General features: G+C 47.6%; 1 pseudogene; it reads left to right on the plus strand.

Annotated features, from left to right (window-relative positions):
- Positions 1-10,376: 10,376 nt before the first annotated feature.
- On the plus strand, positions 10,377-12,327 carry LOC147710197 (heat shock 70 kDa protein-like; annotated as a pseudogene).
- The last annotated feature ends 722 nt before the right edge of the window (positions 12,328-13,049 follow it).

Raw genomic sequence — 13,049 nt, forward strand, 5'->3', positions numbered from 1 at the left:
TTTACTCCGGGCCTAGAACCAGGAGCTTTTTCTCACTGGGTGAGTGCGGGTTGCAGGGTGCTCTTTCAGATTTACGGGCCAGAGGGCGTGCTCCCTTTCCAACAACTCCGACAGGAATTTGGTCTGACGGAGGTGGACAGACTGCGTTATATGCAGGTCCGTCACTGGGCTCCCCAGCCCCAAGTGTGCGACGTCGCAGCCCGTCAAATCACACCTTACGAGCGGTGGCTGGTGACCCGGACCTCGGATGCCAAGCTTATCACCGATCTGTATAAATTTATCCAACCCCCGCCGTTTCATTACCACAACCCGGGGAGAGAGCGCTGGCACAGGGAGCTGGGCAGAACCCTGAGCCACAAGGAGTGGGACAAGATCGCATATCGGGCGAGGCACTCTGCGTATCACACTGGGCTGACGGAGACCTTTACCAAGGTGTCCACCTACTGGTATTACACCCCGGAGAGGCTCTACGAGATGCACAAACTCACCGACAAGGGTTGCTGGCGAGGCTGCGGACAGGAGGGTACTCTATCGCACATTCTCTGGGGGTGCCCGGTGCTGTCTGCTTATTGGAAGGAGGTCTTAGATGAGGTGGAAAGGCACTTTGAGGTTGAACTCCCGCGCTTCCCAGCATACGTCCTGCTAGGCCTTCCCAACGACTTGATGTACCCGCTGAAGTCCCGCAGGGGTAGGCAGATTGCTATTGCGCTAGGTTCAGCGGTTCAAAATATCCTTGTACACTGGCGCACCCCCACTGCCCCCTCTATCACTGGCTGGTTACATAGACTCTGGCAAGTACTGGGTATGGAGAAGATGTCGCTCACTGTGGCTGGAAATGTAGACCAGTTGGAGGAGCTCTGGCACCCTTTCTTGGCACTGCTGTCCACGGAATTTCGCGAGCTCACATGTCCGAGGTACCTACGCCTTCTTAGGCTGACGCCGCCGGAGGCTCCAGCGGATTAAGAGGGATGGGATCAGGGGGACTGGGGGTTGGGGGTAGGCGGCTTGGGGTGAATGTTTCTACAACGGGCTATTGGACGGGGATGTTGGGGTATTGTTTTCTTCTTTTTCCTTTTCTGGGGACGGGGGGCTTAGAGGGACTGTGTTGTTTTCGCTGTGTTGCGGGACGCTACTCGTGCTTAGCTTTGATTGGGAGGTTGGGGACTATTGGAGGGTTTTTCGCACTGCCTTATTGCCTTATAGCATATGCCTTTTTTCCCCTCCGGGACTACCGACCCCCCCACTTTCCACCAGAATTGCTGCAACATGTCTCTTTTTGCACTGTATGTAAACTTGACCTCCTACTTCCCTTCCCCATGTTTTTTTATGTTTTAATAAAATGCTTTAAACCTAAAAGTTATTTACAAACGTTTAAGCTATTGCCATTATAAATTACAATAACTTTTATTTAAGTATTAATTATTTACAAAATTAAAAGCCATTATTTGTAATATCAAGACATCTAAGTCACGTAAGTACAACACACATTGCATTACAAATGCTATAGGTGTCACATTTGCAAAAGTTAAAACTATTGACATTGTAACTGACAAAGCTATTAATTTTGCTACTTTCAAAACCAACACATAAATAAAAAAGTGTCATTTACAATACCAATAGCTCAAACTTTCCTAATGCGAGACCTATTGAATTTCCAATGCTTGTTCTTTGTGTTGGCCTCGGATAAGATGAACTACAGCAAACCTTCGCCAGGACAAACCTCCTTCCTAAGGGTCACACAAGGCTCATGTCTATGGGTGCAGATGCTCACATCGCTGAAAGGCCGCTTCCGCTGTGTCTCACATGGTCATGTGTTGGCCTACAAGAGCTCTCAGTTGGCTGACTATTGCATATCAAACCTCTTTCGCAGGACCCTGTCTAGCTAGCTGCTTGTAACATAATGCTCTCAATTTTAGCGTGCATATAATATTCAAGTAGTTCTTCCATATGTGCTCTTCCGATTGTCTCCTGCAGTGGTGTCATTGCATATATGTCAAATTATCACTCCACTGCAAACAATAAATATAATTAAAAAACAGTATCATTTACAATGTCAAAAGTTCCAAGTTTTTTAATTATGCAAGACTTATTGCATTGCAAATGCTGGTTATATTTTCTGTTTAAAGTATGTATTGATAAGGGGGGAAAATACTGGCTCATTGCTGTTCCGTGCCTTCCCGTAATCTCCCTCTTTTTAATTTATTTTTTTGCTTTTTGCACAGCACAAACTGGACCCAAAGGTATTGGAGCATTTTACATGAGCACCAGTTACATTACAAAAGATCATATGTTTTTTTAGGGCACGGGAAGGTAGGTGGTTTGCCCAAAATAACAGGATGTTGAGCTGACGCCGAGACTCAACTTGGTTCTCCAGTTTCAAAGTTGGCAGCTCTGGCCCCAACACCACATTCCCTCTATATTGGTGTTTTTGGTGTGTTTTTGGTGTGTTAATACATTGATGGCTTTCACCACTTATGGAATGCAATATTTTGCTAAAACTCACACCCAATGTTTGTTTTCACAGCAATAGATCGTAACTGAGAGGGAGGAGTCGAACTCAGATCGTATTGGTCTCAAAGATCTAGGAAGACCCCGAGCTGATCCACAGCCAGGCATCTGCCTTGGCCCTGGTTCGAACTTTCAAGCCCACACCCACCTCTAGTTTCAGGTGTGGTAGCCCAATTGGCTCAGTACGAATGAATGAATGAATGAATGAATGAATGAATGAATGAATGAATGAATGAATGAATGAATGGAGACTACAATTCCTAGAATTCACTCTGATGTTCTGCCAGCCCATGTCTAGAAACGCCATGGTAGGTAGCATGGAATCCTCTGACAAACTTATATTTGATCCCCTTCCACACACACAACACACTTGCTGCCCTAAAACATATTCCCATCTGCATTCTCTTTTCCCTCTGCCATCTCCTCTGCTTGTTCCCTCCCTCCGTTCCCATCCATCAGAGTTCCCCATCATCCTGTCTCATTCACTTCCTTCTCCCCATCCTCCCTCGTCCCTCTGCTCTCCTCCCTATCTGCCTCTGGCTCTTCTTTCCTTGCCCGTCCTCACCGCCTTGTTGTGTTCTCGCGGCCAACTTTTTTGTCACCAGGACTTCCTTCACCGAGCTTGACTAAAATGTTATATAAATCAGTGTGTATCTTGCTAAATACAGAAGCTGCACCCGCACTACAAGTTCCAAAATGCACTGCTCAAGTAACAACACTACAGGCGTAATACAATAGGTGGAGTCAATCGTAAACTAGTCGCGTGACTGGAAACTGGAAAAGAGGGCCCCAAAAATGTGTTATTTTGATGTACTTTTTGCTTTCCATTGACAATTCCCACATATTTACGTCATTCCGCAAGTGTATGTTTTTTCTCCACTTTCATGCGCGCTCCATGAAATTTTTTAAGGCAAAAATATAGAGGAGGGCGCTGTTTTCATTCGGTTCATGACGCGGGTCTGTAATGAAGTAGATTCCCTCAAATGGTGAGCACCAGTCAGGGGAACTTGTTAAGTATTTATTATACATATATCAAGAGAGCACCAGGAATAGATCCGGAGCGCTCGACTATCTCTGTATTTGGCAGGCCTCACTATTGTTCTCCCTGCCGGCGTACGTCTTACCGGAGTAGAGGAGGAACTCCCCAAGTTGTTCTCTGCCTGGCTCGCCAGTCCCCTTCCAGTTCCCTTTGGACTCTCTCTCTCTGTAGCTTCACCAGCTTCCTCTTGCTGTTTCCCTGCAATGGGATTGTCTCCATCTTCAAACTCAGCTCCTCTTCCTTCTGCACCCGAGTCTTCCTCTCCTTCGCGCGGTAACTCTCTGTCTGTAGATGAGTCTTGGCCCTGTTGTGTCTTTGATCTTTCTTCATTGGCCCACTGCAATATCTTGTTACATTTAGACATGCGGTCCTGTGACCAAACATTTCCATCGCTAAGCAATGCTGCTCTGTCGTACACTTCCTTTACCTGCAGGGGCTGGCTGTATTTGCTGTCCCCTTTCCTTCTCAACTGGGCCAGTTTGACTCTGACCCATTCTCCTCTTTCTAGCGAGGTCTCTTTCACATTGCGTCTCTTATTGTAGTGATCAGTGTATATTCTTTGTGCTCTCTCCAAGTTGTGCTGGACCACTGCCGGTGACCACTTACTCGTGACCGTCTTTTCCTTCCACGCTAGATTGTCCTTGGTGAAAGGGTTGCGTCCTCTTAGGATCTGGAATGGCCCATACCCAGTGCCAGTGGGTGTAATTCCGTAGGCCCACAACATGCTCCGTACTTCCTTTTCTCAATCCTTGCCTATAGCAATGGCGGCTTGTATGAAACCCATTATGACGCGGTTAAACCTTTCGGCTAGACCATTGCCGGCTGGGTGGAATATGGAGGTGTGTTTTGTCTTGATCCCATTCCGCTCCATGTATTTGCACCACTTTTGCGAGGTGAATTGGGGCCTATTGTCACTCAGGATGGAGTAGGGTATGCCTTCTCTGAGGAAAGTGGCTGTTAGAAATCTGAGGACTGTCTCTGTGTCCATCTCCTCCTGTATGTCTATTTCAGGCCACTTTGAGTACCGGTCGATGAGAACACACACATACTTCGGGGTTCCCTGTGCATCCAGTAGTGGCCCCAGAATGTCTATAGACACCTCCTCCCAAGGGTTCACAGGGTTGTCGAATTTCCCTAATGATGGCCTTAGTAGGGTTTGAGATGTATCCGCTCTCTAGCGCTGGTCACATTCCCTTACATGCCTTTCAATCTGGATGTCCATTCCCGGCCACCAGTACATCTGTTTGGTTCTCGTCTTCGTTTTCACGATACCTAGGTGACCTTCATGCAGTACAGCTAACAGGTGAGGTATCACCGTCGTTGGGGGAACCACTTTGTTCCCTCTAAACAGGAAGGTCCCCTGATCTCCAATGGATAACTCCTCCAGCACCTCGTAGAATTTCCTGAGTGCTGCACTGAGATGTTTTTTTTCGGGCCATCCTTGTAGCAGGAAGTCCTTAACGTCTTTGATGTCAGGATCATTGTCGTAGGCTTGTTCCCATTCTTGACCACTTATCACTTTCTCCGGGTCTTCTGCAAAAGCCACATGGGCTTCGTCCTCATCTGTACTGGTCGGCGCTTCCTCCATTGCTGAGGCTCGGATGAGATAATTAGCTACCTTATTCCTTGTCCCTGGGATGTACTCCACATCATATCTGTAGTCTAACAGTTTCAGAGTCATCTCGGCAATGCAGGGTTTAGCGCTAGCGTGTCCACAGGACGTGAGTACTTTGACCCGGGGCTTATGGTCTGTCTTGAGCAGGAACCTCGTACCCCATAAGAACATAAGAATTGGTGGAATTTCCCCATGGCCCACACTACTACCAGCATTTCTTTTTCTATTGCACTGAACTTCTGTTCTGTTGGTGATAGGGACCTGGACGCAAAACTGAGGGTCGCCAACTCTCCATTCTTCCTTTCCTGCATAAGGACGGCCCCTAGACCCTTCTTGCTTGCATCTGTGTTTAATATGGACTGCCCTGGTGGATCGTATCCTTGAAGAGGGTCCGATTTGCTGATATCTTCCTTGATTTTCTGGAAGTCTCCTTGTGCCTCTTCTGTCCATGTAAATGTTGTTTTGCCCCGTATGAGCTGCCTCAGGTGGTGCGTCTTGGTGGCAAAGTGCTGCACAAACTTACTGTAGTATTCGGCCATCCCCAAGAATGACCTCACATCCTCTTTGTTCTTGGGAGCTGGTGCTTCGCATATCGCCTTTACGTTGGCTTGCTTATGGGTAATGCTCTGTTCGCCGATCTGGTGACCTAGGTAGGTGACTGGCGTCATTCCGAACCAGCACTTTTCCCATTCAGCCGTCAAGCCATTTCCTTCCAAAACTTGCTGCACCTTTGCCAGCTTTTTGTCGTGGTCAGTTTGGTCCTTGCCCATCATCAAGATATCGTCTTGGAAGTACTGTACGCCCTCTATGTCTCTGAACAGTTTGTGCATACGTTTTTGGAACACTGCTGCAGCTGACGCTAGGCCGAAGGGCATCCGGCGGAACTGATATCATCCGAAGGGTGTTATAAAGGATGTCAGCTTCCAGCTCGTGGGGTGTAAGGCTATCTGGTGATAGGCCGATGTGAGATCAATGGTGGAGAACCACTTTATCCCCTTTGTTTTTGCCAGCAATTCTTCTATCCGTGGAAATGGAAATTTCTCTATGATAATGCACTTGTTCAGTTTGCGTAAGTCCACGCACAGACGGACCTTACCATTGGGTTTCATTGCCACCACTAATGGAGCTAGCCACTCTGAGCAGTTTATAGGTTCGATGATCCCATTGTCTTCCATTCTCTGCAACTCTTGTTGTACTGCATACCTGACCGCTATGGGTATATTCCTTACTTTGTGGGAAACCGCTGTGGCGTTCTCCTTGAGGTCTATTCTGTGCGTGAATTTCGTTAATTTACCCACTGTTCCTCCGAACACTGTGGGGAACTCCCTTTTCATCCTTTTAAAGTTCGGTTGATGCTCTTTGCTGGTCGTCAATACCTGCGTGTCCCCTCCTGGGTTCAATTGTATGCCCAAGTCAACTTGATCCATCCACCCAAGGACAGACGGACCCTTTTCCGCCATATATAGCTTGCACTCTGCACTGCGGTCTTTGAACTCGAACTTCAGGACTCGGTATCTGACCATTGGAATGGGTTGTCCTGTGAACGTAACAGGCCGTATGTCTGGGGGTTCCAGGTGTGATCCTAAACTAGGTTTGAAGCTTCCAATCCAAACTGTCCATTGTACAATGGTGTATGGGGAGCCCGAATCCGCTACCATCTTGATCGGTACCCCTCTTATGATCATGTCACATTGTGGTTTCTTGGAGCGCCTGCAGTCAATGCCTAGCACCTGTTCTTCGACGCACAGTACATTGTCTTCTTCACCGGTCCTCCTTCTACTTCATCTCCATGGTCTTGCGTCACATATTTCACCGTTGGTCTCTTCATCTTGCGCCGACACACCTTTTCAAAGTGTCCTACAATCCCGCAATACATGCATTTCGCTCGGAACGCAGGACAGCGTTTGTCGTACGCTGCGTGGGACGGGCTTCCACATCTGTAGCATTTGTTTGTGCTTTCTTTGTTTAGTCTTTTTTGCTGTGTGAGTCTTGTAGTCCATTTGTTTTGCGCCTTCCCTTCCGCTGCCGTGGCCTTGCCTCTCTCTGGTGGTTCTTCCTCGTCGACTTTATTGACCATGGGCCTAGAGGCGGACTCTCTCTTCGCTGCATCTGCGCATCTTTTGGAAAGTTCCGCTTTTTTTCACCATAGCAATGACTTCCTTCAGGGTAGCTTCTCTGTTCACCCACAGTTTGTCTTGGATTGCAGTATTAGTCGTGTGCATGACTATTTGGTCTTTTATAAACTCATCGTGCAGGGCGATAAATTTGCACGGGATTGATGCTGCTACATAGTCATCTATAGATTCGCCTGGCACTTGTTTCCTTTGTTGGAAATTGTATCTGTCTATGGACGTGCACACTGCTGGTCTATAATGGTTGTTTAGGTCTTCTATCGCGTGCCGGAATAAATCGTCATCCGTGGCTTGTCTTGGAGTGGGGACTAGATCCTGGAAGACCCTGATTCCTTCTGGGCCTAAGTTGTGCAGCAATATTCTCTTCCTCCTCTTGCTGAGAAAGGCTTCCCCGCCTTCATCTTCCAGAGTTTCTAAGTAGTTCATAAAGTATTCTCTCCAATCCTTCCACTTCATCAAAGGTTCGCCTGGTTTGGGTAGCAATGGAATAGGTGTTGTGAGTGAGGATGCTTGCGCACTCATTTCGGCGCGTCTTTCCGGCGCCGTCTCTTCTCCCCTGGGACTGCCTGGCGCACTTGCACTTCTGCTGTGCATTCGGTCTGGTTGAGGCTCCAAGGCACCCTACTCTCTGTGCTGTGCTTGTTGTTGTGCAGGGCCCTGGATCTCTAACAGGCACTTTATTGGTTAACTGCGCACCTGGTGGGGCGTTATTTCTCTCGGCTTCACTCCTTTCCACTTTGTACTGGTTGGTTTCACTGTGTGAATGCCTCCCTCAATGGTGCACTTCTGGGGTGCATGGTCATGCCAGGTTTAGCCTATTCCTCCCCCTGGTTTCTGTGTCAGCTCAGCTAGGGCTGGAGCTGCCTTCCTACCTCGGTGTCCTTGGAGGTATTCCTGCCCCCTGTATCCTTTGTTGCCGCTACTCTGGCCCCTGCTATGGGTGCTTGCCTGTGTCGGTGACTTCCTCTGCCACGCTCTCTAGCTGGATGTCCTGCCCCTCGAGTCATTGCTCCTCGTGGTGTCTTCCTTTTGTTTTGGGGTGGGTTCTGGTGTCTCCAAAACAACAATAGAGGAAGTGTTGAGGTAATGATAGAATCACCCTCCTAACTGATCTATGTAATGGTGACTAATTTTTAATTTTTTTGGGTGATTATCTACTATATAGGTGTGGCACTAGGCTCTCTCTTAGAATGACAAGACAAGGGCACTATGTGCTTTTAAAATACCCCTCACACACTAAGAATCCCTTAGTGTCATGCTTCATCATGGGGGTCTTCCCGTCCCTCTACGGGGCGGGGCGTGCTACGACCTACGAACTACGTGGGAGCACTAATTTCGTTGTGACAAAAGGCTATGTGTTAGTGCAGTGTAGGTGATATCAGTGAAGTGTAGGGACGTATATATGTGAGTGCAAGATAAAAGATTGAAAATTCCCTGGCTAGTAGAAAAAATATATTTTTTTAACTTCTCTGGCTGGGAACGTTAAAAAAGGGGGTTTTGTGGTAGAGCTATTAGCTAGCTACCTGGTGAACATGTTTTATAAGCAGTCCACTACTGCTTATTCATCAGGACCTCTGGTGGTCCCTACAAAAAAAATACTCAGTTTTGGTTCTAAAGTAATATGCCTAAAGTCCTACAACTAGGTAGCAAAAATCGGCCACCTGGTTGAGCTTCAGGGCATGAGTGGGCCATAGGTGAAGCATGAAAAATATTGACCTATTGTGGTCTCTGTAAATGAAAATGGGAGAAAAAAGAAATACAAGACATATTTACAAGGTTATTTCCACATAGTTCTTAACGTCTGTATTATTTCGAGGGTCGCACAATCATTGTGTGACCCCTCTTGGTTTAAGCGTTCGTGTTACGCTTCATGAGGAGAGAGAAGAGCTAAATGCACTTTTCTTAAAGATATTGTCACTCGTTTTGGCAAACTTTTGTCAAACAGATATTTTCAACCACACAATATGCGGGAAAAATGATCTCAAAACATACACACATGTGACTCCATACACTCAAGTAGTACTCTCACGACAAAGAGACTAGGGACATGAGGACTCCGTTGCTATGAACATCGAATGAGAGACAGTGGGTCCGGATTTCAAAAGTAATATTAAAAAAGTTTAAAATAATTTTGAAATGAAGGAAAATAAAGGGAAGCAAGGCGCCATTGTCAATCCACGGAAGGTGTGGAAAACCAAGTAAAAAAGCGTGTATACATACTGTGGGTTCTGGTGTCTCCTTTGTGTTGTTTAGAGCCCACCCTCATCGCCACTGTAATGAAGTAGATTCCCTCAAATAATGAGCACCAGTCAGGGGAACTTGTTAAGTATTTATTATACATATATCAAGAGAGCACCGGGAAAAGGTCCGGAGCGTTCGACTACCGGTGGTGAATGCAGCCCAAAATGGCCGCCACGCACTACGTCATCGCATAGGAACGCGACGACTAGAGCGCGACGCTACAGGGTCCTTCGGCTTCTCGTCCTTTTCTGACCCCACCAGTGGTGACAGCAAAGAAACATCTGGAACATTCCATGTACTGCGTGCTGGCAGATTCATTTACATCAACCATGCCTCCTCCTATCTGATTGGTTGTGGTGTGCCGAGCCTCCACGGTGCTGGACACTTCTCGAAATTTGTAGGAAAGGCTGCATTTTGATTGGCCAGCAGGTTTGACAAATACGAGAGCCTTCGAGAAGCTGCTTGGTTAGCACCGCCCCGGCCGCTCCTGATTGGGCAACAGAGCGGAAACTTCGGGAAATGTCCTGAGGTATGACAATCCTGAAGTTGTGATTGGTCGTAGGGCGTGTTCCACTGCGCGTGGCTACTTAGTCTCTGTGGCTGCTCAAGAATAAATACAGGAGCTGGTGAGAGCTGCTGTCAGATCCGAGCAGAAGAACAGAGCGAACAGAGAGGAACGACCGGAGGAGCCGCTTTCATCAACTGTGAGGAGAAACTTCACAGAGCAGCAGCTGAGAGGCTGTTTTCAATAAGAATTATCGAAAACACAGACCAGCAGCTGAAAGAAGCCTAAAGGCAAGAACCGGTCGCAGCCTCCCCAGAATCACAAAAACCTCAGAAGATGTCTGCACCCAAGGGCGTCGCTATCGGCATCGACCTAGGCACCACCTACTCCTGTGTGGGGGTCTTCCAGCATAGCAAGGTGGAGATCATCGCCAACGACCAGGGCAACCGCACCACCCCCAGCTATGTGGCCTTAACAGACACTAAGAGGCTCATCGGAGATGCCGCCAAGAACCAGGTGGCCCTCAACCCCCAGAACACCGTCTTTGATGCCAAGAGACTGATTGGCAGGAAGTTTGATGACGCGGTGGTGCAGGCTGACATGAAGCACTGGCCCTTCAAGGAGGTGAGTGATGGTGGGAAGCCCAAGGTGCAGGTGGAGTACAAAGGAGAGAACAAGACTTTCTCCCCTGAGTAGGTGTCTTCCATGGTGCTGACCAAGATGAAGGAGACCGCTGAGGCATACCTGGGCCACCCGGTCTCCAATGCTGTCCTCACTGTGCCTGCTTACTTCAACGACTCCCAGAGGCAGGCCACTAAAGATGCAGGTGTGATCGCTGGCCTGAATGTGCTGAGGATCATCAATGAGCCCACAGCAGCAGCCATCGCCTATGGTCTGGACAAGAGCGGCAGGGTAGAGCGAAATGTCCTGATCTTTGACCTGGGTGGAGGTACCTTTGATGTTTCCATTCTAACAATTGATGATGGCATCTTTGAAGTCAAGGCTACAGCTGGTGACCCACACCTTGGGGGAGAAGACTTTGACAACCGCATGGTTAGTCACTTCATTGAGGAATTCAAGAGAAAGCACAAGAAGGACATCAGCCAGAACAAGAGGGCAGTCAGGAGGCTGAGAACTGCTTGTGAGAGAGCCAAGAGAACCCTGTCTTCCAGCACTCAGGCCAGCATCGAGATTGATTCGCTGTTCGAAAGCATTGATTTCTACACTTCCATCACCAGAGCTCACTTTGAGGAGTTGTGTGCTGACCTCTTCAGAGGAACCCTTGATCCTGTGGAGAAGGCTCTGAGATATGCCAAGCTGGACAAACCTCAGATCCATGAAGTTGTGCTTGTAGGAGGATCGACACGCATCCCCAAAATCCAGAAACTGCTGCAGGACTTTTTCAATGGCAGAGAACTGAACAAAAGCATCAACCCAGACGAGGCTGTGGCCTACGGTGCAGCAGTGCAAGCTGCTATATTGATGGGTGACAAGTCTGAGAATGTACAGGACCTGCTCCTCCTGGATGTAGCACCTCTCTCACTGGGGCTTGAGACAGCAGGCGGTGTGATGACTGTCCTCATCAAACACAACTCCACCATCCCAACCAAGCAAACCCAGATCTTCACCACCTACTCTGTCAACCAGCCTGGTGGCCTGATCCAAGTGTATGAGGGTGTAAGAGCCATGACCAAGCACAACAATCTCCTGGGGAAATTTGATCTAAGCGGAATCCCACCAGCTCCTCGTGGTGTACCACAGATCGAGGTGACCTTTGACATCGATGCCAATGGTATCCTGAATGTCTCTGTTGTGGACAAGAGTTCAGGCAAACAGAACAAGATCACTATCACTAACGACAAAGGGCGTCTGAGCAAAGAGGAGATTGAGAGAATGTTTCAGGAGGCTGAGAGATACAAAGCAAAACGATGAAGCCCAGAGAGAGAAAATATCTGTGAAGAATTCACTGGAGTCCTACGCCTTCAACATGAAGAGTACTGTGGAGGATGAGAACATGAAAGACAAGATCAGTGAGTACGACCGGAAGAAGATATTGGACAAGTGTAACCAGACCATCTTCTGGCTGGAGAACAACCAGCTGGCAGAAAAGGAAGAGTATGAACACCAGCAGAAAGAGCTGGAGAAGGTCTGTAATCCCATCATCACCAAATTCTACCAAGGTGGGATGTCTGGGGGAATGCCTGGTGCAAGCTGTGGAGCTCAAGCACTGGTCCCACCATCGAGGAGGTGGATTCATGGTCCCAGCATTGTGGAGGTGGATGAATGATGGGCAGCAATTAATTCTTCTAATGTCTCCTCCATTGTGTAGATGGATTAGTGATGGGCAATAATGGACTATTTCCATGGACCCACCATTATGGAGGTGGATGAATGATGGACTCTTCTCATGATCCCTCCATTGTGGAGGTGGATGAATGAGGGACAATAATGGATTATTCCAATGGCCCCTCCATTGAGGAGGTGGATTAATCATAGACAATAATGTGCCCTCGCATGGACACACAATTGAGAGAAAGTGGACTGAAAAGGGCTTCTGGCCCTTAACAGACTTTTCTACGTCATCCAGAACATTCTATGGCCACAAGTACTGAATACAAGCTGTGTTCTCTGCAGCTAATGCGTTTGTCTCACAAAGAGAATGTTAATTTATTTGATCTTATAGCTACACTTTATTAAGACCATATTGCTTACATATGTTTATATTTTATTTTTGTAATAAAATGATTGAACTGCACACCTTTGTCGCTACTTTTAATATACTTTAGTTAATGTGTATTGTCTTGGGGTTAGTGTAGTATTCTTGCATCTTGTTTATATCTTATACATGCTTTCTCCTCTACCAGTCCAGCTTGTAGAATGTTGCAGCTATGACGCTCTAGAGAATGTTGGGATTCTGTGGGATGAGTTTGTCAGTTGGCATTGGCTGAGCATCATGCTGGATGCTCCTGGTGGAGCTACATCATCTTATCTACTTATCTTCTAATAAAC

This window comes from Lissotriton vulgaris, chromosome 5, assembly GCF_964263255.1.
Source record: "Lissotriton vulgaris chromosome 5, aLisVul1.2, whole genome shotgun sequence".
Lineage (NCBI taxonomy): Eukaryota > Metazoa > Chordata > Amphibia > Caudata > Salamandridae > Lissotriton > Lissotriton vulgaris.